Source organism: Babylonia areolata, chromosome 29 (assembly GCF_041734735.1).
Source record: "Babylonia areolata isolate BAREFJ2019XMU chromosome 29, ASM4173473v1, whole genome shotgun sequence".
NCBI classification, from domain to species: Eukaryota; Metazoa; Mollusca; class Gastropoda; order Neogastropoda; family Buccinidae; genus Babylonia; species Babylonia areolata.
In genome coordinates this window covers 34348892-34371056 of record NC_134904.1, presented here as the reverse complement: position 1 = coordinate 34371056, position 22165 = coordinate 34348892, and positions in this window count along the sequence as shown.

The window sequence follows — 22165 nt, the reverse complement described above, 5'->3', positions numbered from 1 at the left end:
GAGGGAGAGCGGAAAGGGAAAGAGCTGAATCTGATGATGATGATGATGATGATTATTAATCTGTTTTGTTTTCTGCTCGTATTCTGTCTCTCTGTTTGTCTGTCTGTCTGTCTGTCAGTCAGTCTCTCTCTTTTTCTTGTCTTTCCCTATATCTGTCGGAGTACATCTGTGAGCGGTAGCTGTGTGTCTGTCCGTCTGTCTGAATGTCTGTCTGTGTGTCCGGTGATTATGAACTGTCAGTGATGTTTAGCCTCATGAGTTGCCTCTCTGTCCCTCTCTGTCTCTGTCTCTCTCTGTGTCTCTCTCTGTCTCTGTCTCTCTGTCTCTGTCTCTGTCTCTCTCTGTCTCTGTCTCTGTCTCTCTGTCTCTCTCTCTCTCTGTCTCTCTCTCTCTCTTTCAGTTGTCTGTTGACGTGCAGCTTGGCATTTCTGCACTCAGTATCATACCATTCATTCGATTTTGGGGGGGTTTGTCAACACGGATTCTTTTTTTTTTTCTTCTTCTTCTTTTTCTTTCATGTATTCAACATTTTCTTTTAATAAATAATTAAATGCTCCCAGTGCTTCATTAACATCAACTTCCAGTCAACGTGATGCAAAATGTTAACTGTTCTTTTACGCTTTTTTGTGTGTGAATTCATCATAATTATTAATTAATATCCATTACCATAACTCCGGTCATATTTTCTTTGAACATTTTTTTTTATCAGTTATTATTGTACATTTTACTTACTTTTTGTTCTTAACCCCCTTCCCTTCAAATGGGGCGATGACCTCATATTGAATAAACCGTTTGTTTGTTTGTTTGCTTGTTTGCTTGTTTCTCTCTCTCTCTCTCTGTCTCTCTCTCTCTCCTCGCCTGTGTACAGATATACCAACGGTGCATTCCCCCCACACACACACCCACACCCTCCCCCACACCCTCCCACACCCTCCCCCACACCCTCCCACAGGAAAGATAAGAATCAAAGAGCAGGTGAGAGTAGAGAGAGTGTGGATACGAGCACAATGTTTTCTTCATGGCCCCATAAAACAGATAACAATGATAAAAAACAAAATCTGAGACGGGATAGACAGGTGGAGAGGGAGCGAGCGAGCGAGCGAGAGAGCGAGAGAGAGAGAGAGAGAGAGAGAGAGAGAGAGAGAACGATATAACGATATTATATTCAAGAAAGGCACACACAGAGAGAGAGAGAAGAAGAAGAAGAAGGAGGAGGAAAAGGAGAAGAAGAAGAAGAAGTAGAAGAAGGAGAAGTAGAAGAAGAAGAAGAAGAAGAAGAAGAAGAAGAAGAAGAAGAAAATGTGTTGATATAGCTTGATGGAAAGAGAAGATAGTTTCATTCAGTTTCAGTTTCTCAAGGTGGCGTCAAAATTTGTGTGTGTGTGTGTGTGTGTGTGTGTGTGTGTGTGTGTGTGTGTGTGTGTGTGTGTGTGTGTGTGTGTGTGTGTGTGTGTGTCGGACAAATCCATATACGCTACTACACAACATCTGCCAGGCAAATTGCCTGCTGGACAGCAGCACAGCCCAAACCGCGCTTAGTCAGACCATGCTGCTATGTATCAAATCAGGGGGGCTGTATTCAAGACCAATTAAAAAAAACAACAAGAGAGGCAAGGCCTTCAAGACTCACTTGTGATACACTTTAAAAAAAATCCAAGCTTTTTATATATTGAGTATAATTTCAAAATGTAATGTTTAAGATGAGAAAGATCAGTTTAAAGCAAATTAACTCCCCTAGCATTACAGAGTAATTTCCCTTTTTTACCAACTGCACCAAAACGATTGCAAAATAAATAAAACTTCCATGCTTAGCAAAAGAAGTTCCTGTTTGAGCAAAAAATGATAATAATGACTGCTCTAGCTGTTGGGTCAGAATATCAGATCAAAGTGCCAAGTTTAGAGAATACACAAAATATTAAAAAAATCATTTTGCCTTCAGGAAAGTGACCTTTCACATGGTCGGGTCGGGACTTGCGGGTACTGTTTAAAGGTGAAGGTCAGGTTATCTTCGTGTTCAAGACACGCGCGGAATTTCTAATCAATAATAACAATGATCATTATGATGTAAATAATAATAATCCAAATAATAATAATAATAATAATAATAATAATATCATTTATTTTCAGTCTAATATCATCATCTTAGATGACGGGCGCAATAGCCGAGTGGTTAAAGCGTTGGACTGTCAATCTGAGGGTCTCGGGTTCGAATCAGGGTGATGGCGCCTGGTGAGTAAAGGGTGGAGATTTTTACCATCTCCCAGGTCAACATATGTGCAGACCTGCTAGTGCTTGAACCCCCTTCGTGTGTATATGCAAGCAGAAGATCAAATACGCACGTTAAAGATCCTGTAATCCATGTCAGCGTTCGGTGGGTTATGGAAACAAGAACATACCCAGCATCCACACCCCCGAAAACGGAGTATGGCTGCCTACATGGCGGGGTAAAAACGGTCATACACGTAAAAGCCCACTCGTGTGCATACGAGTGAACGCAGAAGAAGAAGAAGAAGAAGAAATCATCTTGGATGAACAGACTATAAGTAAATAAATGAAACGACACGCAATTTGCACTCAGGCAGTAAAAACAAAAGGGGATTCCCTTCTGCGCACGCTCTTTTACTTCGCACCACACAGGAGTATGACGACGACGACAACAACAACAACACCACCAACAACAACAACAGCAACACCACCACCACCAACAACAACAACAGCAACACCACCACCACCAGCATCAACACTACTACCACCCCCAACACCACCACCACCACCACCACCACCAACAACACCACCACCAACAACAACAACACTAACAACAACAACAACGACCACCACCAACCCCAACACCACCACCACCACCACTACTACCACCCCCAACAACACCACCACCACCACCACCCCCAACAACATCACCACTACCACCCCAACACCACCACCACCACTACCACCCCAACACCACCGCCACCACTACCACCCCAACACCACCACCACCACCAACAACAACAACACAACAACAACACCGCCACCACCACCACCACCACCAACAACAACACAACAACAACAACACCGCCACCACCACTACCACCCCACCACCACCACCACCAACAACAACAACACAACAACAACAGCAACACCGCCACCACCATCTACGGTAACAAAAAGGGTTGTCCTCGGAGGGAAAAAAAAAAAACACAATAAAAAGAAGTCCACTCAAATAGGCAAATAGGTGCACAAATACATAATTCCACATGCATCTCAAGGCCTTACTAGGTGCTTATTGGCAGGCATCTGCCTAGCAGATATCGTGTAGCATATATATATATATATATATATATATATATATATATATATATATATATATATATATGTGTGTGTGTGTGTGTGTGTGTGTGTGTGTGTGTGTGTGTGTGTATGGGTTTGCCTGAACGCAGTAACGCCTCCTTGAGAAAAAACAAACAAACAAACAAACAAACAAACAAAAACAACAACTAAATCTGACACTAAAACTCATCACATTACACTGCATACACCACTGTTTCAAAAAAAAAAAAAAAAAAAAAAAAATCCAGTGTCATTAATTTTCTCCATGCCCCCTAAGAAAAAAATAATTTAACTGTGCTTCAATTTCCCAGTTGGTCCTCAACTTTTTTGGGGGGTGGGGGATAGGGTGGGGGGTACTTCATTGTAGGCGGGAGGAGGAGGAGGGGAAGGAAGGGGAGAGGTGGGGGGGGGGTTGCAGAGGCGGTGTTTTTTTTTTCTTTTTTTTTTTTTTTTTTTTTTTCTCCCCCATCCTTCTTATTACCGCTTTATTCTGGCCACGCTGTGTCTCTCTCATGCGTGTCGATTCATCAGAACAAACCTGAAAAAATATATCAGTTGAGAACGGAATAGCAGGCGCAGCAGCAAAAACAGCCACAACAGCAGCAACAACAGCAGCAGCAACAGCAGCAGCAACAGCAGCAGCAGCAGCAGCAGCAAAGCTTTAACAAGCGCTGTTTTGTTCCTTTTTTTTTATACTGAAACACTGTTCCAATGTGCGAGTGTTTGTGTTGAAGTGAAAAACGGGGGAAGGGGGGGGGGGGGGTACACCCCCCCAAAAAAAAAAAACAAAAAACAAAACCAACAACAAAAAAATTCCAAACAAACAAGATTGGGTGAAATGATATCCTAGAAATGATTTCTCCTTGCTTCTTGGATTTTGATATCGTGTTTTTTTTGGTTTTTTTTTGTTGTTTTTTTTGTTTTTTTCATTCTGATTTTCTTCTCCGTCTTTTGAGTGAAGTTGTTGTTTTTTCTCTCTCTTTTCTTTCTGTTTTGGTTGTTCCTGTCTGTCTGTCTGTCTTTTCTGTCTGTCTGTCTCTGTTTCTGATCCACTCCATCTCCCTCTATCTCTCTCTGTTGTTGTCTGTCTGTCTGTCTTTCTGTCTCTGTTTCTGATCCACTCCATCTCTCTCTATCTCTCTGTCGTCTGTCTATCTCTTCTGTCTGTCTGCCTGTCTCTGTTTCTGATCCACTCCATCTCCCTCTATCTCTCTGTCGTCTGTCTATCTTTTCTGTCTGTCTGTCTGTCTGTTTCCGATCTACTCCATCTCTCTCTATCTCTCTCTGTTGTTGTCTGTCTGTTTCTGATCCACTCCATCTCTCTGTATCTCTCTGTTGTCTGTCTTTCTGTCTGTCTGTCTCTGTTTCCGATCCACTCCATCTCTCTCTATCTCTCTATGTTCTCTGTCTTTCTGTCTGTCTGTCTCTGTTTCCGATCCACTCCATCTCTCTGTATCTCTCTGTTGTCTGTCTTTCTGTCTGTCTGTCTCTGTTTCTGATCCACTCCATCTCCCTCTATCTCTCTCTGCTGTTGTCTGTCTGTCTTTCTGTCTGTTTGTCTTTCTGTCTGTCTGTCTGTCTGTCTTATCGACGTTCCTTTCTTCGTTTACTTTCTCTCCCACCTCCTCCCTATTTCTTCTTTCCTTCCTTCCTTCCTTCCATAACTCCGTTTCCCTTCTTCCTTCTTCTCTATCCTTCTTCTCTCTTCTTTCGCCTTTCTCCCTCCCTCCACTTCCACCCCCCACCCCCGCCCTCGTCCTCTCTCCCCCTGTGTGTGTGTTTTTTGTTTTTTTTTTTTTTTTTTTTGGGGGGGGTTCATCTTTTTTTTCTTACTTTCTTTCTTTCTTTCTGTCTGTCTGTCTGTCTTGAAATATTTCACTCACTTTTTTTTCTGTCAGCCTGCCTCCCTCCCACCCTAGCCCTGTATCTCGATATTAATTTTCATTTCTTCTCCTTTTTTTTGTTGTTCATTCATTCATTCATTCATTCATTCATTCATTCATTCATTCATTCATTCATTCATTCATTCATTCATTCGTTCGTTCATTCATTCGTTTTCTAAAAAATCTAAATCCTTTCTTCTGTCTTTGCCTTTAGTAGTATAAGAGATGGGGGTTCTATATACAACTTTTTTGGGCGTATTAGCTTGTGTTAAGGCCCTCAAGCATAAAAACAATTTAGTCAAAACCTGTGTATGTTGGAGTAATATGACCCTCAAGCATAAAAACAAATATATAGTTAAAACAAGTTATATGTGTATGGAGAGCCAAATCACAAGATAAAAAAAAAAAAATGGTTGGATATGTGTATGGGGGGAGCGAAACGGTCATGGGGGTTCTATATACAACCGACCCCAGCCCAAAACCGCGCAATACCGCCCTCAAGCATAAAAAAGAAAATCTAGTTAAAACCAGTTATAACCAGTTATGTGAATGGGGAGCGAAACGGTCACCCCGTTCCCCGTGTGTGTGTGCTGGCAAGCGACCGCACGGCGTGTGTAGTGGGAACGGGAGAGTGGTCCCGCGCACAGCCTGCCTCCGCGTATCTTCCCACCCGCGCGCGAAGATTGTGATCACCCTATTAGAGAAAAGATTATATTGTATATATAGAAAAAATAATGCCTTTTCCACATAACATTTGTGAGTACCCCCAAGTTAAAACAAATAGAGTATGCGGTCGAGCTTGCATGGGGCTCTATTGTAAAGATCATATTAAATGTCATAGAAAAGGAATGTCACTTCCAGTACTTTGTATAAAATGCAACCTTTATGTACGTACGAAGTATGTTATTTGTTGTAAATGTAAGCATAAAAAAGAGAAGCCTCCTCCCATGGAGAAAAAGATTGATCCTATACCCGATTGTGGAGAACATTCAAGCGACTCTGAGGGTTATATTTCTGATGATGATGATGACGATGATGAAATTGACCCTTTTGAAACTTATTCAAGAGGGTATATTCCACCCTTTGGTGGAGTAATCATTGGATTCAGAGATTGATCAACTTGTAAAAAAAAATCCTATTAGAGAAAAAAATATAATAGTATATATAGAGAGAAAAATGGTGCAACGATATTCTGAAAAATATTACCGTGATCTCGCTTCAAGAAAAGAGATTCCTAATCATGAATCTATGAATAAAACTGAGTTGATTAAAGCACTGGGGTTTGATGCTTTGGAGGGGGAGACCAATGCTACGCTTAAAGATATTGCACGAAAGCTCAAAATTCGTGGTTTTAGTAGAATGAAAAAAGATGAACTTATTAAAAATATACGTCAACTACAACATAAAGCTGAATCCACGGAGGAGTTTGGTAGTATTATTAAAAATTATAAACTTGCGGCTCTTCCAAATGAAATAGATCCGCTTTCGTTTATGATGAGTAAAGTGGACACTATTAACCAAAGAGCTATTCCACTGACCAAACAAAATATTGTTTTAACGGTGGAGTTTGGTCAAATTAAAAATAATGATACTACTGTAGCTGTATTTCGATCGGAATATCAAAGTATTATTGATGTTGTTGATGATCAAGATATTGAAAAACAAATAAAACAGATTTTGTTAAAAATAGAAAATTTTACAAATGAAGGTTCAGGATGGTTCATTAAAAGAATCTTTAGTTTATGGGTGAATAGAGTTTCTATTACATCTCCAGGATCCTTTATTGAATCACCACAGTGGTTAAAAAATAAAAGAGCTGTGATTAATATTAAAAATAAAGATGATCAATGTATAAGACATTGTTTACGTGCACACAAGTTTCCAGCAAAAGCGAATTCTAATTTAACTTATTCCTATCCTTCTGATGATGGGTTTAATTTTGAAAATATTGACTTTCCTACACCAATAAAACAAATTACAAGGATCGAGACTCAAAATAATATTGCTATTAATGTATACTATTTAAAAAATAAAACGATTGAACGCGCAAGAATATCAAAACAACCCACCAACATGGAGCGTATTAAACTTCTTATTATAGAAAATGAAAATGGTGGACAACATTATACTTATATTAAGAATTTTAACAGACTACTGAGTAATACAAACAAACACAAAGCAGCCATGTACTTTTGTGAGTATTGCTTGACAGGTACAACATCATCAGAACTTTTAGAAGAACATATTAAGCGATGCGCGCAGATCAACCACAAGAACTATTCTCGCGTTGAGATGCCATCAGAGAAGACAAAAATGATCAAATTTACCAATTTTCAAAAACAAATGCAAGTTAGTGATGTGATATATGCTGATTTTGAGGCGATTTGTAAAGAAATAAAAGACGATTCCCATTCGAATAATACCATCAAAGAAAGCGAACACATCATCTCGTCATACGGGTTTGTGCATGTTAGGTCTGATGGAAGGGCGTACAAACCGCAACTATTTCGTGGTGAGAATGCGGTCAGTCATTTTCTCGAAAAACTTCAAAGAATATATTATCATACTGTCAAGGAATTGAAAAAACCAGTTCCAATAAAGATGACCAAAAAAGATAACGAATCGTTTGAAAACGAACGAGTTTGTTGGATATGTAGAGGGGAACTACCCGCAAATGATAAAGTAAGAGATCATGACCATATCACAGGGAACTATAGAGGTGCCGCGCATGCATCGTGTAATCTTAAATTGAGAATAAAACCCGACGAATTTGTGTTGTCGATATTATTTCACAACCTCAAAGGTTACGACTCTCACGCGATCATTTCGGAGCTCGCGAACAAAGGTGGTGGTAGAATTACGTGTATCGCGAATAATAAAGAGAAGTACATCACATTCAGTTGGGGAAGGTTGAAGTTTTTAGATAGTTTCGCATTCTTGAGTTCGAGTCTCGACCAGCTTGCGAAGAACCTTCCGGATGATAAGAAGTTTTTAACGCGCAAACATTTCACAGATGAGGAGGAGTTCAAGCTCGTTACGAGAAAAGGAGTCTTTCCGTACGAATATATTACCGATTGGAGTAAATACGAAGATACGAAACTACCAAAGAAAAGTCATTTCTTTAGTAAACTTAACAACACGGATATATCAGAAAGTGACCACGAGCATGCCAAGAATGTGTGGAAGAAGTTTAAATGTAAGAATCTAGGTGATTATAACGATCTGTACTTAGTCACTGATGTGCTGTTACTTGCCGATGTGTTCCAGAATTTTAGAAATACGTGTTTGCGAACTCATAATCTCGATCCTGTTCATTATTACACGCTTCCCGGAATGTCTTGGGATGCTTTACTCAAGAGTACGGGAATAGAACTCGAACTGTTGACGGATATCGAACAATATAACATGATAGAGGCGGGAATACGCGGTGGAATCAGTATGACTGTAAGAAGATACGCGGAGGCTAATAACAAGTATATGAAAGATTACAGACCTGAAAAAACGGATTCGTATATCATGTATCTCGACGCGAACAACTTGTATGGTTGGGCGATGTTACAAGCTTTACCCACGGGTGGATTTATCTGGGATAACGATGCTAATCTCGAAAAGATTCTAAATCACCCCGACGATGATGAGACGGGATATATTGTGGAGTGTGATATCGAGTACCCTGAGGAATTACACGACGAACATAACGATTATCCCCTAGCTCCTGAGAAAATAGAAATAAAACTCGAAAACCTCTCACCCTATCAACGACGCCTTCGTGAAAAACTCGAGATGCGCGGAAAGGAAACGAGAAAATTAGTTCCGAATCTATGGAATAAGGTTGGTTATGTCGTTCACTATAGAAATCTCAAGCTATACACGCAACTTGGCATGAAAGTAACTAAAATCACAAAAGTGTTAAAGTTTAATCAAAGTCCCTGGATGGCGCCCTATATATTGATGAACACCAAACTGAGACAAGCTGCTACTAACGATGCTGATAAAGATCTGTATAAATTAATGAACAACTCGGTATTTGGTAAAACTATGGAAAATATCAGAACGAGAACGAATATCAAATTATTCAAGTTAGATGAAGAGGACAAGGCACGCAAACTAATAAACAAACCGGCTTATGTCGATCATATGATCATCAACGAGAAACTTCTAGCGATTCACTACAAAAAAAATAAGCTTGTGCTCAATAAACCTATCTATATCGGGATGGCCATTCTCGACCTATCAAAGTATCTCATGTATGATTTGTATTACAACCACTACAAGAAAAAATATGGATGCAGGTTGTTATATACTGATACCGATTCATTCATTCTCCACGTAGAATGCGAGGATTTTATCGCTTGTATGGATGATAATGTACATGACCGCAGTAATTTTCCAAAAGATCATCCATTGTATGATAAATCGATAGAGAAAGTGCCAGGATACATGAAAAGTGAGCTCGGATGTAAACTGATCCGACAATTCTGCGGCTTGCGCTCAAAGATGTATTCGGTTGTAGCGGATGATGGATCAGTTATCAAGAAAGCCAAGGGCATAAAAAAATGTGTGGTGAAGGATGAAATTGAACCCGATATGTATAAGGAGTGTATTGATCGATCTGTTCAATTTACTAATAGTATGAGAACGTTCAGATCGTATAAGCACAAGATGTACACGATCAAGCAAATGAAGACATCACTCTCACCGTACGATTCCAAACGCTATTGGCTAGATGATGGTATTACATCTTACGCCTACGGGCACTATGGTATTTCTGTATCGTGAGGAACAACCATAAGCTCTTCGTGTACAAACCCTCTGGATGGGCCATTTTGTAAATAATAAAGAATAGGATCGCCGGGCATCATACGCTTAATATTATAAACTTTAAGAGACCAAACGGGATCCGTTGCTCGTTTGCGAGCTCCACCCTCGAGCTCACCGGGCTCATACAAGTACCGAACTTGCGCATCAGGCGGTAACTCTCCTTTATCATCTTTAGTCGGTGCAGAGGATTCGGCTTCTACCGATTTGGCCTTTATTGCGACCGACGGTTTCTTACCAATAAGTCTCGTCACCTCATTATTCAATGCAGCCACAACAGCCGGTAATCTAGTGACCCATTCTGTTGATCGATTCGGCGATTTCATTTCAGCCACATATTGATGACTAAACAATCGTTCTGCCAGCGTACGATTAAATCTTTCTACAATAGCCTGGCTTCTGTGTGTCTTTCCACGCCTTACTTTTTTAAAAATTTTGTTCACAGCACCCATAAACTCTCGGCCAGGATCTACCTGAAGAAGTTTGGGCAACTTCAAAGGGCTACGGTCATAAATACGTAAAAAAGCGGCCGCCACTTCGACACTGTCTTTCGTTGTTAGGGGTTCGGCTTCTTTATATCGACTCGCAACATCAACGACAGTCAGCGCATACTTATACGTCTTACGCCTGATTCTGTCATAGGGTAAAAATAAAAGGTCAGCCTGATGAACCTCATTTGGGATAGTAATATCAAATTTTGCTCTCGGAATATACTTTGGAGGGGGTAGATAAATTTGCCATATAGCTTGTTTTTGTAACCATTTTCTAGCCTCATCCTCAGACACCTTGGCTGCTTTCGCGAGTTTTTTAATCGCCGAATAACCCTTCCAATAACCGCTTGGGCTGTAATAGATCTTTTCCATTTTATTTAAGAAAGTAAATGTTTAATATTTTGAAATCGCAACGCCAAAAATGACCATGGTCATGATAATAAATACGTATTCTCGATCTTTTTGTCTCTCTGAGTGTGTATAAAAATCTGAAAGTTGGGGTTTATGAGAAAGAGGGGGTAGTGGCTCCCCCATCACTTTATAATATTCTTGCATAGCCATATCCACATCCTTAAACGTGTTCACAGCATGTTGTTGTTGTCTTAGTTTTTCATTGATGTAATCTAAACGTTGAATCCTCTCTTTCTGCCATTCTGCGGTCGCTGCCTGAAGTTGTTCTTGCGCTTTGTTGTGTCGTTTCTGTTCGTCTAACGCGTCTGAAGACCCCAGTTTACTAAATAAAAAATTACTTCCGGTAAATGCTAAAGCGTTTACTACTGCCCCACCAACGAGTAACGCTACTGATGCCATACTATAATGATGATATTATTATTACTTCAAAATATCATGTGGGAGAATACCTTGTTTTTCCAACATATCCTTCGTAGCCATAGCGAGGGCTATATCCAAAGTGACCATCCCGATATCTTCGAGGTTGAAAGCCAGTCTAGGTGTCGGGGCTTTCGTAAATATTAATTTTGTCAATCTCGAGTAACCAGCGGCCAATGCGCTGACCACAACCGCGTGGTATACAGTGTTTGCAATTTCTTTACCGTTTATATTTGGCGTTGCCATTGTTGTTTATAAATAGTGTACAAATTAATGTTCAATACATGATAAATGGGTTGGGTTTTGTTACCACAGGAGGTGGTGGTGGTTTTTTCGACCGATTAAAATATATGTAAACACCACAACCTATTATCATCGCAGCAGCAATGTACAAGGGATTGATAAAAACGTGATCTGGTCTCCTCGATGATGATGGTTCTTGTTGTTGTTCATCTTTCGCTTTTCGAAGTTTTTCGAGAAGTTCTTCGTGTTTTGCTTTTCTAGCAGCAGCACCTTTTCGACCCGCTTCAACTTTCTTCTGATTCTTCGGTTTCGTTACTTCCTCCATTATATTTATTAAATTGACAATGTTTAACAGTAGTTACAGCTGTGGTGAGCGGAGCTAAGAACATGCCAAATCTGTGATATAGTTCGCAAGTAAAACTGTTAAGCGCATGTCCCAGGAATGGATCTTGCTCGAGATCACTATTTAATTTTGTTTGGTCATCAATTGGGAGATACATACAAACTGCTCTGGTATACAGTTGTATAATTGTATTACCGAGTGATTTTGTAATCATCGATCCTAAACTCGCTTCGTATCTCGTATAAAGCTTGTCTATATCCGGATCTTTCATCGCTTCGATTTTATCAACACTAAACTCTTTCCCTAAATATTCTTTTGCTCCACCGGCTGAGACCACCGCCATAAGCCTGTCGCGTTTGGGATCCTCAGATAGTAATTGGTCCATCTTCTTCTTATATTCTATATATCTCCTTTTAAGTTTAAAATAATAAAAAACTACAAATCCAACGACTAAAAGTGTTAAGAAATTGCTAACCAGTGTTAAGAAATTGCTAACCAGTGCTAAGGAACTGTTAAGCATTGTTGATTATTACTAGCAAATTTTATATGCAACTGGTTGATCAGTTTTTAATATCAACTTGGAGTGTTTGGTATTTGCCAATGATTTCCTAACCTCTTTACGTTCATTTTGTGTTGGAATGACATCGTTTTCTCTTAAACACTCATCAAACGAGTCCCTATCCTTACAGTGAAATAAAGCCACCCATTTTGTTTGTTCGCGAAGGTCAGTAAGAACCGAGTTGTATTTCTGAGTCAACACCCACACAGACTGTTTCGCGTGTCTTCCAGAAAATGCAAGTTTACTCAACATTTGCTTCTTTTGAGTAAGAGCCTTTAAGTCACTACAGTCATCGATGATGTACAACGTTGGCTCCCCGGCAAATATTTCAAAAAACAGCCCAAGCCATTCGTGAAGTTTATCACCGGGATTAACGATGTATACCCCGCGGTCCTTTCTTACCCACACTCGGGATCGATAGGCTTTATTATATTCGAGAGTAGGGCATAGAATTACAATATTCTCGAACACACCACGATATGTCGTTTGTAATAAATCTAAAATAAATTCGGTCTTACCACACCCAGTTTGCCCGCAAATAATTGCGGAATGTGCTTCTTTAGTAAACAGCCTCGACAAATCTTCCATCTTCTATATTTAATTGTCCATCCATAATTACAAATACATACGCATTTAGCGGTTCTGCCGTTTCAGCTTTTTTCTGAATCTGAATCGTAATGCCTTCAGACGCATTTTCGATACGACGTCCACTCCCGTGAAGAGAATTATCATCTGTGGTGCGCATATCCAACCAAAGAGCATAATTATTCGTGAAATATTCGCCGATTGTGACATCCGCTAGTTCTAAATCTTTTACCACTTTGTCTACTTCGGGGTCGCGTTTTTGCGTTCCGAAAAACTTTCTGATTTCATCCCATTGTTGATAGGAACGCATACCTTGACTAAACAGTTGATTGGGCACACCTTCGATCGTCACTTCAACCTTATCGATCTTAGGATTGTAATACTCATCAAACAACAGCAGTACCCCCTTCATACTTTTTGCCGGCACGTTGAGATTAATATTCCAGAGTGTGTCAGATTTGTCCAGAGGAATTTTACGATGTCGTAGTATTCTATCAAATAAAATAGCGAGCCTACCCGAATAATAACCGGCTATCTGTCTCGCAAGTTCGGGTTGTGTGACTTTCTCAAACTCGAGACTAATCCCTTCTATCGTATAGGATGCATCCGGGTCTGTGCTGCGGATAACCTTGTTATAAGTGTTAAAGGTAAGTTCATACTCCAGGCGATCGCCGAGAGCACTCTGATAAAATGGTGCATGAGATTCTAGCAATTCGAAATCAAGCGGAATACAAAATCGATTACCATAAGCCTCCGCAATGGCGGCATCTCTAGCGATAGTGTCATCTCCATTATCCGCGTTAATACGCAATCGTGTCACATTACGGTGTGTAGTAAAGTCAATACCTTGATAAACGGCGTTTCTTCGTTCTTGTCGAGTTCGCCAAAGATCTCCATAAGTATAAAATACATCACTATCTTCAACGCTCATGATTTCATTACCGGAAATGCGAATGGTTGTTTTACGTACTATGGCTCTACCAATATTATCAACGAGTGTTCTGTTCACATCTGTGGTAGAAGTCAAAGAAATTTTGAATGCTAGTCGAACACTCCCCGGAACGATCACATCGTCAACACCTAAATTAGGAAAGCGTACAAGAAGTTGTTGATTCTGATCGATAGTTGACGGATTGTTAGTAATCACGACAGTCTGCCGCACGCCCTTTATCCCCCGCGGCTCCCGCAAACTTCTCATTGGATTAAGCTTTCTTCCACTCATTTTTTGTTTTATATAGATATAAGGATATAACTTTATATTATAAGTTTAATATGGCGGAAGGTGGTGAGATGGCGGAAGGGTTCGCAGAAGGTGGAATAATAGAATCTGGTTTCTTGCAAACAGAATTATTAAAGAGCGCGGTTGATGATTACTATGATGCATTTGGACAAGAGCCCGATGTTGGGCGAAATTATGCCAATTTTGAACTTGATAGTAGAGGTACACTACGATTAAAAAATAATCCAGATTTTAATATCATTAACGTCCGCACGAAACAACCCCTAGCACTTTCAACACTAGCGGGAAAACCTGGTGGAGCAAATATTATTCGCGAGGAACTTGGTTTTGTAGACTGGAGGAGGAAAAACTTAAAACCCCAAACGGTCGCGGCTCTCCAAAAGGTTGAAGCCAAACTGGGTGAAGAAATTGAGATGGATGATTTCTCACCAAATACAATCGATGAAGTACTTAAAACTATAGATGATCCTCCCCTCACCAATGAACTGGGTGGTTATATTCGTGAACTCAAAGGTTTAGACAAAGCCATGCAAAGACAGCGCGGTAATCTTTCTGACAACCTCTCAAAACTCTCTCACCTGGATGAAGAAATGTCAACTTTAAAAATAAGAATTCAGTCTGCGGAACTAGCTGATAAAGATGAAAGCGAAATCAAACCCTTGCGTTTACAATTAGACGATCTAAACATCGAGCGTGCTGCACGGCTAGAAGCGATATCAACACACAAAGAAGCGCTGCGATCTCAAATCAGCAGAATGCGTGAAACGATACGCAGAATTCTTGAGGAGGACACAACACTAGCAGAACGTATTCGAACGCTTTTTAGAGAACAAGGCATTACTATCGTTTCCATTCTTACTGCCTTTGGTATGATTATCAGCACTATCGTTTTGGCCGTCACGGGTGGAGGGGGCACTCCACGGGCGCCGGGTAAAAAAGATGACAACTGGATAAGAAAAAGACTTAAAGATTTGGGAGAATTACTTAAAAAATTAGGTTTAAAGGCGATTGATGCCCTCCCAGGAGTCATTGGGGCTATTGTTTCGTGGTTATTAAGCACGTTGGGTAAAGCGGTTGGGTGGTTAGCCAACAACCTGTGGGCACTCGTGCTCGGTGCTGGCCTCCTCCTGTTTGATTATTTAAAGAAGAGAAAGTAAATACCACCTATCAATCCTAAAGTAAGAGCGACTTTATAGTCTTTGTGAGTTGTTGGCTCTTCTTCGTACGATACTTTCGCTGGTTTGAGTTTAAATTTGTTATCCGAAGAACCTGCACCATACAGAAAGGGTCTATTACCAGCACCGGTAGCTATTGCAAATCCTGGTCGAGATGTTTGTATTAATTTTTTATTTCTATAGGTAAGAGTGAACCACCCGCGAATGCCTAACAAAACTCTCGTTTCACCCGCTCCTGTCCTCGGTGTTGTCAAAGGCTTGTGTGATTTATAATCGAGCACCGTATTACTCGCATCAAGCATTGCCAAGTCTGCATCAGAAGGTGGCACAAGAGCCCAGTGACCTCTAGACCATTGAAGAGCTTTTCCTGATGGGGCAACAAAATAGTATGCAGGAACACTTTGGGTAGGTGGAACACTCTGGGGTGAAACACTCTGGGTAGGTGGTACAATGTGTGGTAGTTCGTTTAATCCATCATTAACACCAATATTCTGTTCTTCTGTCGCAATGACAATTTTATTATTATAATTAATGTGTGTACCAACCCTCAATGCCATATCAGATGGGGCCATATAAAGGCCAACACCAAATGCAAAGTTTACTTCGGATCTCGCGTACTGGAGAACGTCCTGGTATTTTTTTATCGCCGTTTGTAGGTTTTCGGGGGCATTAATCGCATCTTCAACATTGGCTAAAAATTGTTTTTGCGCATCAAATCCAGTTCCTTTTGTTGTTATACTCGTGCGCGTTTGCGCTTGTGACCCTATTAGAGCCCACACATAAGTGCGAATGCTATCGTTGAGACGAACTATCCCCGCATGTGTAAAACCCAACCCCTTATCAGGAATAAATGTTGTCCAAGCCCGGGTGATGTCCACCGTATGTCTGATTTTATCGTGGGGGCTAAAGAACACAGGTCCCTCTCCTCTGTTTCTCATTGCCTGTCGTGCAGCCCCACCGGGGGTCTCAGCCTGAATAAATTCTCCCAAACCAAAGCCATGCTTTTCTATTTTCTGTCTCCAATCCCTCTGCCCAAATTCGGCACACAAACGCTGATAAACTGTTTTATCAAACGGATTATAATACATGTTAAATGCTTGGTCGGTGGGTAGCGGGATTTTTAACTCGTCCAATAACCTCCGAATCTGATAGTAAAAATGAAACCTATACACGGCTCGAATAAACGGATCAGAAGCTTGAAAATGTTCTTCCGTTACTCCACACCCGGCGGTCGCGCACCATACCACAAAATTGATTTGATTCTGCCACCACACTATCGGGTTGTTTCTCCACGCAAGCCAGGCTGCATTCATCTCCCCAGTCATAGTGGGGTTCGCATAAGACTGAAAAACATCGGGAAACTTGGCGGTAAAAGAATATTCGCTGTTCACGTAGATCATTTGCGTACAACTTATTCTTTTTTCTTTATACCCGGTTGTATAGGACGCGTCCTTATTGAAGCTGTAAATTTTCTTATTCATAGCTATGTATATAATAACAACCGATATTCAAAAAGACGAATTACCGCGGTGCATACCTAATCAAAGTGGAAGACTAGAAATCGCGCTGCGTGAAATAACTTATTATCCCAACTGGAAAAATATCAGTGATGAGCTCGGAAACAATTTCTTTACTACCGATCGTAAGATAATAATCCCAGATGGTTATTATAATGTGTGTGAATTGAATAAAGAAGTGTTCACCCCCCACGGTGCAGAGTTAGACTTGCACGCTCCGAGTGGCTATCTGAGAATAAAGAGCACCAAATCGATTGAACTTTCTGAGCGTCTTGCACATACTCTGGGGTTCCCCCAAAAACTCATCGCGCCGGGAATAATGGTGATAGGAAACAGGCATCCGCGGCTCGCGATACATAAAGCACTTTACATTCACCTCTCTCAAATTAATACCACCGATAATTTCTATAACGGATTGCCTTCTACGTTGTTACAATCAATCCCAGTAGAAAATGAAAGATGCGGGGGTGGTCGAACAACCACGTTGACATCACCCCAGTACAAAAGACTTTCTCACGGAGATTTACCACGTTTAACACTTTCTATAGTAGATGAAAATCATAATCCCGTTTCTATTGATTATTTAAATATTACATTACATATAAGATATGGTTGAACCCTGCACTACGCTCGGTTTGGTTGATCTCGGAGATACAGAGGGATTTGATGTGCCGGGAAAAGAAAATAAGTTGTACGCATTCCAGCTTTCTGAAGGAACGTACAAAAGAAAAGAAGTAAAAATTGGTGATATCGTGAGTGAGGATGATGTTGTCAATGATGAGCCCTATCAACTTGTTCGTTTAAACGGTACATGGCAGCTAAAACCCCTCGACAAGGGGATGGTAGATTTTAAAATTGAATCACCTTACATTACCAAAGAAGAAGAAAATAATTATAGAATAAAAAACAGTGGTTGGATGTTCGCTGATTTAAGAGCGTTGGATGTACATTTACTAAACTACCAGGGGAGGTGTTATGTGCTTAAGAAACGCTCGAAGGATAAATCTGAATTAGGAATAGATTTTCATGATCTAACTAGTTTGTGGGGCTTCCGTTTCCGTATTATTTTTGATGTAATTCTCGGTGAAGAGCCTGATGATTTTGTAAAAGTTTTTCAAGGGTTTTACATTAAATGGCCCAAAAATCTTGCAAATCAACCCCTGAGAATCACCATTGAAAAACAAGATGATGCTATGCCCTATGATGTTATACCGCAGGGTAGTCATATAGAATTCTCGCTTGAAGGTATTACCACAAAACAGGAAACAATGAGTTTGTGGATGCAGCTGCGTCTTCCTCAAAATATTTCCTTAAGAAGACTACGTTGCGCCAATTTGAATATTTAGAATATACTATAAATATTAGAAAATGGTTGATCCCGGAGGGCCAGGAACACATAATATCAAACCCTGCACTACGCTCGGTTTGGTTGATCTCGGAGATACAGACGGATTTGATGTGTCGGGAAAAGAAAATCAGTTGTACGCCTTCCAACTTTCTGAAGGAACGTACAAAAGAAAAGAAATAACGAGTAATGGTGGTGGTATCAACAAATTCAGCGAACTTGCAGACGTGAACGTTGACGGTGTTGTTGTGAACAAACCACATCATCTTGTTCTTTCCGACGATGATACATGGGTACCTTATCCGGTGGATAACTGGGATTTAGATTTTGAAATAAAACAACCCTATGTTAGTATTGGAAGAAATCACGCTCTACAAAAAATACAAAATAGTGGTAAACTGTTGGCTTCCTATCATACGCGTAAAGATCTAATCGTCGTTAACAGCGACGACTTTGGATATGTTATTGGTATGAGAGGTAAAAAGACTGGCACACTGCGGTTAATTAAAGAGTTTGATTTTGAGCCGCCTATTCAGGGGTCAACTGTCGTTTTAGATATACTCCTTAGTGGGGTGCCAGATGATTTTGTAGAAGTTTTAAAAGGGTTGCAGATAAAATGGCCTGGAAATCTTAAAAATAAACTCTTGAGAATTACCATCAAAATTCCAGTGGTTGACCCATCTGATCAACCCGATCCCTCTATAGAATTCTCGCTTGAAGGTGTCATCAAACGTCCATCATTAGATAAAATATCTCTCGACTTTATTCACATCGGACCTCTTCAGCTTAAAAGACTGCGCTACTCTCCTCATCCTGTTACCATCATTTAAAAAAAAAAAATGATTACTATAGAATAATGGAGTTTCGCCTACGAGAGATATCGAATATAAAAAACAACCTCGAAAAAGAGCGTGATGAAAGAACTTTATTTTATAAAAAATATAAACGCGGTGTAAATATCGCTACAGCCGCGGATACAACGCTGACGACTCTTAGTATCGCCCTTGGGGCATCGGGTGTTGGATTACTGTTGAGTGTCGCCGCTGCTCCCGTAGCTATTGGAATAGAAGTGGGAGCTGGTCTCCTTGGTGTGGTTGGTTTAACTTGTAAATTTATTCATAAAAAATTAATGTCACAAGCTATGAAGCACAACGAGATTCGCGTGTTGGCCGAGTCAAAACTGAACACTGTAAATGATCTTATTTCAAAAGCATTAGAAGATGATAAAATAATCGATGAAGAATTTAGTCTCATTCTGGCTGAAGTTGAAAAATTCAATGCAATGAAAACAGACATAAAATCGAAACACAAAACTCAGTTGTTAAAGAAAAATCTATTTGATATTCAAGATGGTAAACCATCCAAAAAAAGCAAACTATGTGAACGGTTGATCCAACCTCCTCTCTTTAAGGACCATTTGGCTCTCCATACACATATTTAAGCTGGTTTTTCGTTTTTATGCTTGAGGGCGGTATTGCGCGGTTTTGGGCTGGGGTCGGTTGTATATAGAACCCCCATGACCGTTTCGCTCCCCCCATACACATATCCAACCATTTTTTTTTTTTATCTTGTGATTTGGCTCTCCATACACATATAACTTGTTTTAACTATATATTTTTTTTTATGCTTGAGGGTCATATTACTCCAACATACACAGGTTTTGACTAAATTGTTTTTATGCTTGAGGGCCTTAACACAAGCTAATACGCCCAAAAAAGTTGTATATAGAACCCCCATCTCTTATACTACTCCTTTTTTTAAATTTTTAAAATTTAAAAAAAACTTTCCTTCTTTATTTCCTAAATTCATCTCTCGTTTCTGCATTTTTCTTTCTTTCTTTCTTTCTTTCTTTCTTTCTTTCTTTCCAATCCTTCGTTTCTTTATTTCATTCCTACCTTCTTTCTCTCTTTAATCTATCTGTCTGTCTTTTTTGGGGTGTGTCTTTTCTTTCGACGTATACTTGTACATCAGTCCCCTGAAATAACTCAGTATTTTAGTACAAGCTAGGCGTCCAGTTTAGACTTCCTGACCCAGTGATCACCAATGACGAGCAAGTTGCATTGTTGGTTTAACTCTCTCCATACGAACGGCGAAAGAGACGACGTTAACAGCGTTTCACCCCAATTACCATCATCAAAATATTGCAAGCGGAACGCTCTTATGCTGAAGAGGTAAATATTGACAAAGACTACCACAATTCTGACGACGGAAGCTAAAGGTTGGGTCATTCAGACACCCACTGGACATCCGAGGGGTCTGTGTAGAGGAGAAGAGAGGACTGGCCGTTCTGAGTGAGTTTAAACAGTATTTTATTTGGAACATGTCACAATACAACACAGATATCGATGAACAGGACAACAAGAAAATCTTATATAAAGTCCTGTCCTGTCACATGTACATACTGAATATGTGACGGATGTCATCATAACTAGAAGACGTGAACATACATGAGCTTTGAACAAAACTAAGCTGAGATATAAATAAAGCGAAGAAAATGAATTTAAAAAAAAACAAACAAAAAAAAAAAAAAAAAAAAAAGAGTGGTGGAGGAAGAAGTCAATAGAGAGAGAACGAGAAGCATCAACGCTGGGGCACAAGCACAGCAAGACTTAACTTGGCCGACAAACAAAGCGGCAAGGGCCAACCGGCAAGTTGCATTGTTCGGACGGAGGAGCCTCTCGTATGGTCGTATAACCCGCTACTAACTGTGTGCTACTAGTATGGGACTGACCAATGACGTAGTTTCGTGTCAACGTAGGCATTTAGTCACGTGTAAGACTGTCCAAAAAAAAAGTTAGAACCAAGCAATGCAACTGGCACCTGCTTTGCAGTGTTCGAGGCCTGATTTCCGCACGGAGTTGTGTGTTCCTTGGGGAAGGGGGGGGGGGGGGGTTGTGGGGCGGGGTGGTGCGGGGGGATAGAGGGGGGGGGGGGTGTCATTTTTCTCCGCTTTTTTCTCTTCACTCCACCCATGTGTTTAATTTTATGGGGTGGGTACCTGCGACTCCTATGAGCGGAAGAAGAAGGTTAAAAAAACGGCAGGAAGGAGAGGGGAGCACTGCCCCCCCCCCCCCTGCCCCCGCCTCTCCCCCGCCATCCCCCGACCGCCCCCCCTCCTCCCGCCTTCCTCAACTGAACCCCTAGACACGGTGGATATGATTTCACCGCCCCAATTCAATGGTCGTAATAATTATGGCTTTTTTTTTTTGCACCTCTCAACCATCAGTCTATGAACTGAATGAATGAGTGAGTACCCGAGGCTAGCTATTGTGTCTTTTTGTTTCTATTATTATTAATTTTTTTTAGAGGTAGCTTCCAGTTCTCTTTGCTCAGTCAGTTTGTCATACACACACACACACACACACACACACACACACACACACACACACACACACACACACACACATGCACACGCAGAGAGAGACAGAGAGAGAGAGGGAGAGGGAGAGAGAGAGAGAGAGAGAGAGAGAGAGAGAGAGAGGGAGAGAGAGAGAGAGAGATTAACTTGTGAACGATTTCTAACGTTTCATACGAATCCCCCGAAGGCGGAGGACGCAAAAACGAAAGGAGAAAAAGAATGGGGAATGTGGTAGGGGGATGGGTGTGTGGGTGGATGGGACAGGAATACTGATAAAAATCTTTTATTATTTTCTTCTTTTTTTTCTGTTTTTTTCCCCCGATAAAATCTGTTATTAGGCAAGCAGTCAACAAAGAGCAGTGTTGTGTGTCTCTCAGATTGCGTACAGTCCAGTTGCGTAAATATTAATTCTTCTCTTTATCTCTCGCTTCCTCCCTCCCTCCTTCCTTCCCTCTC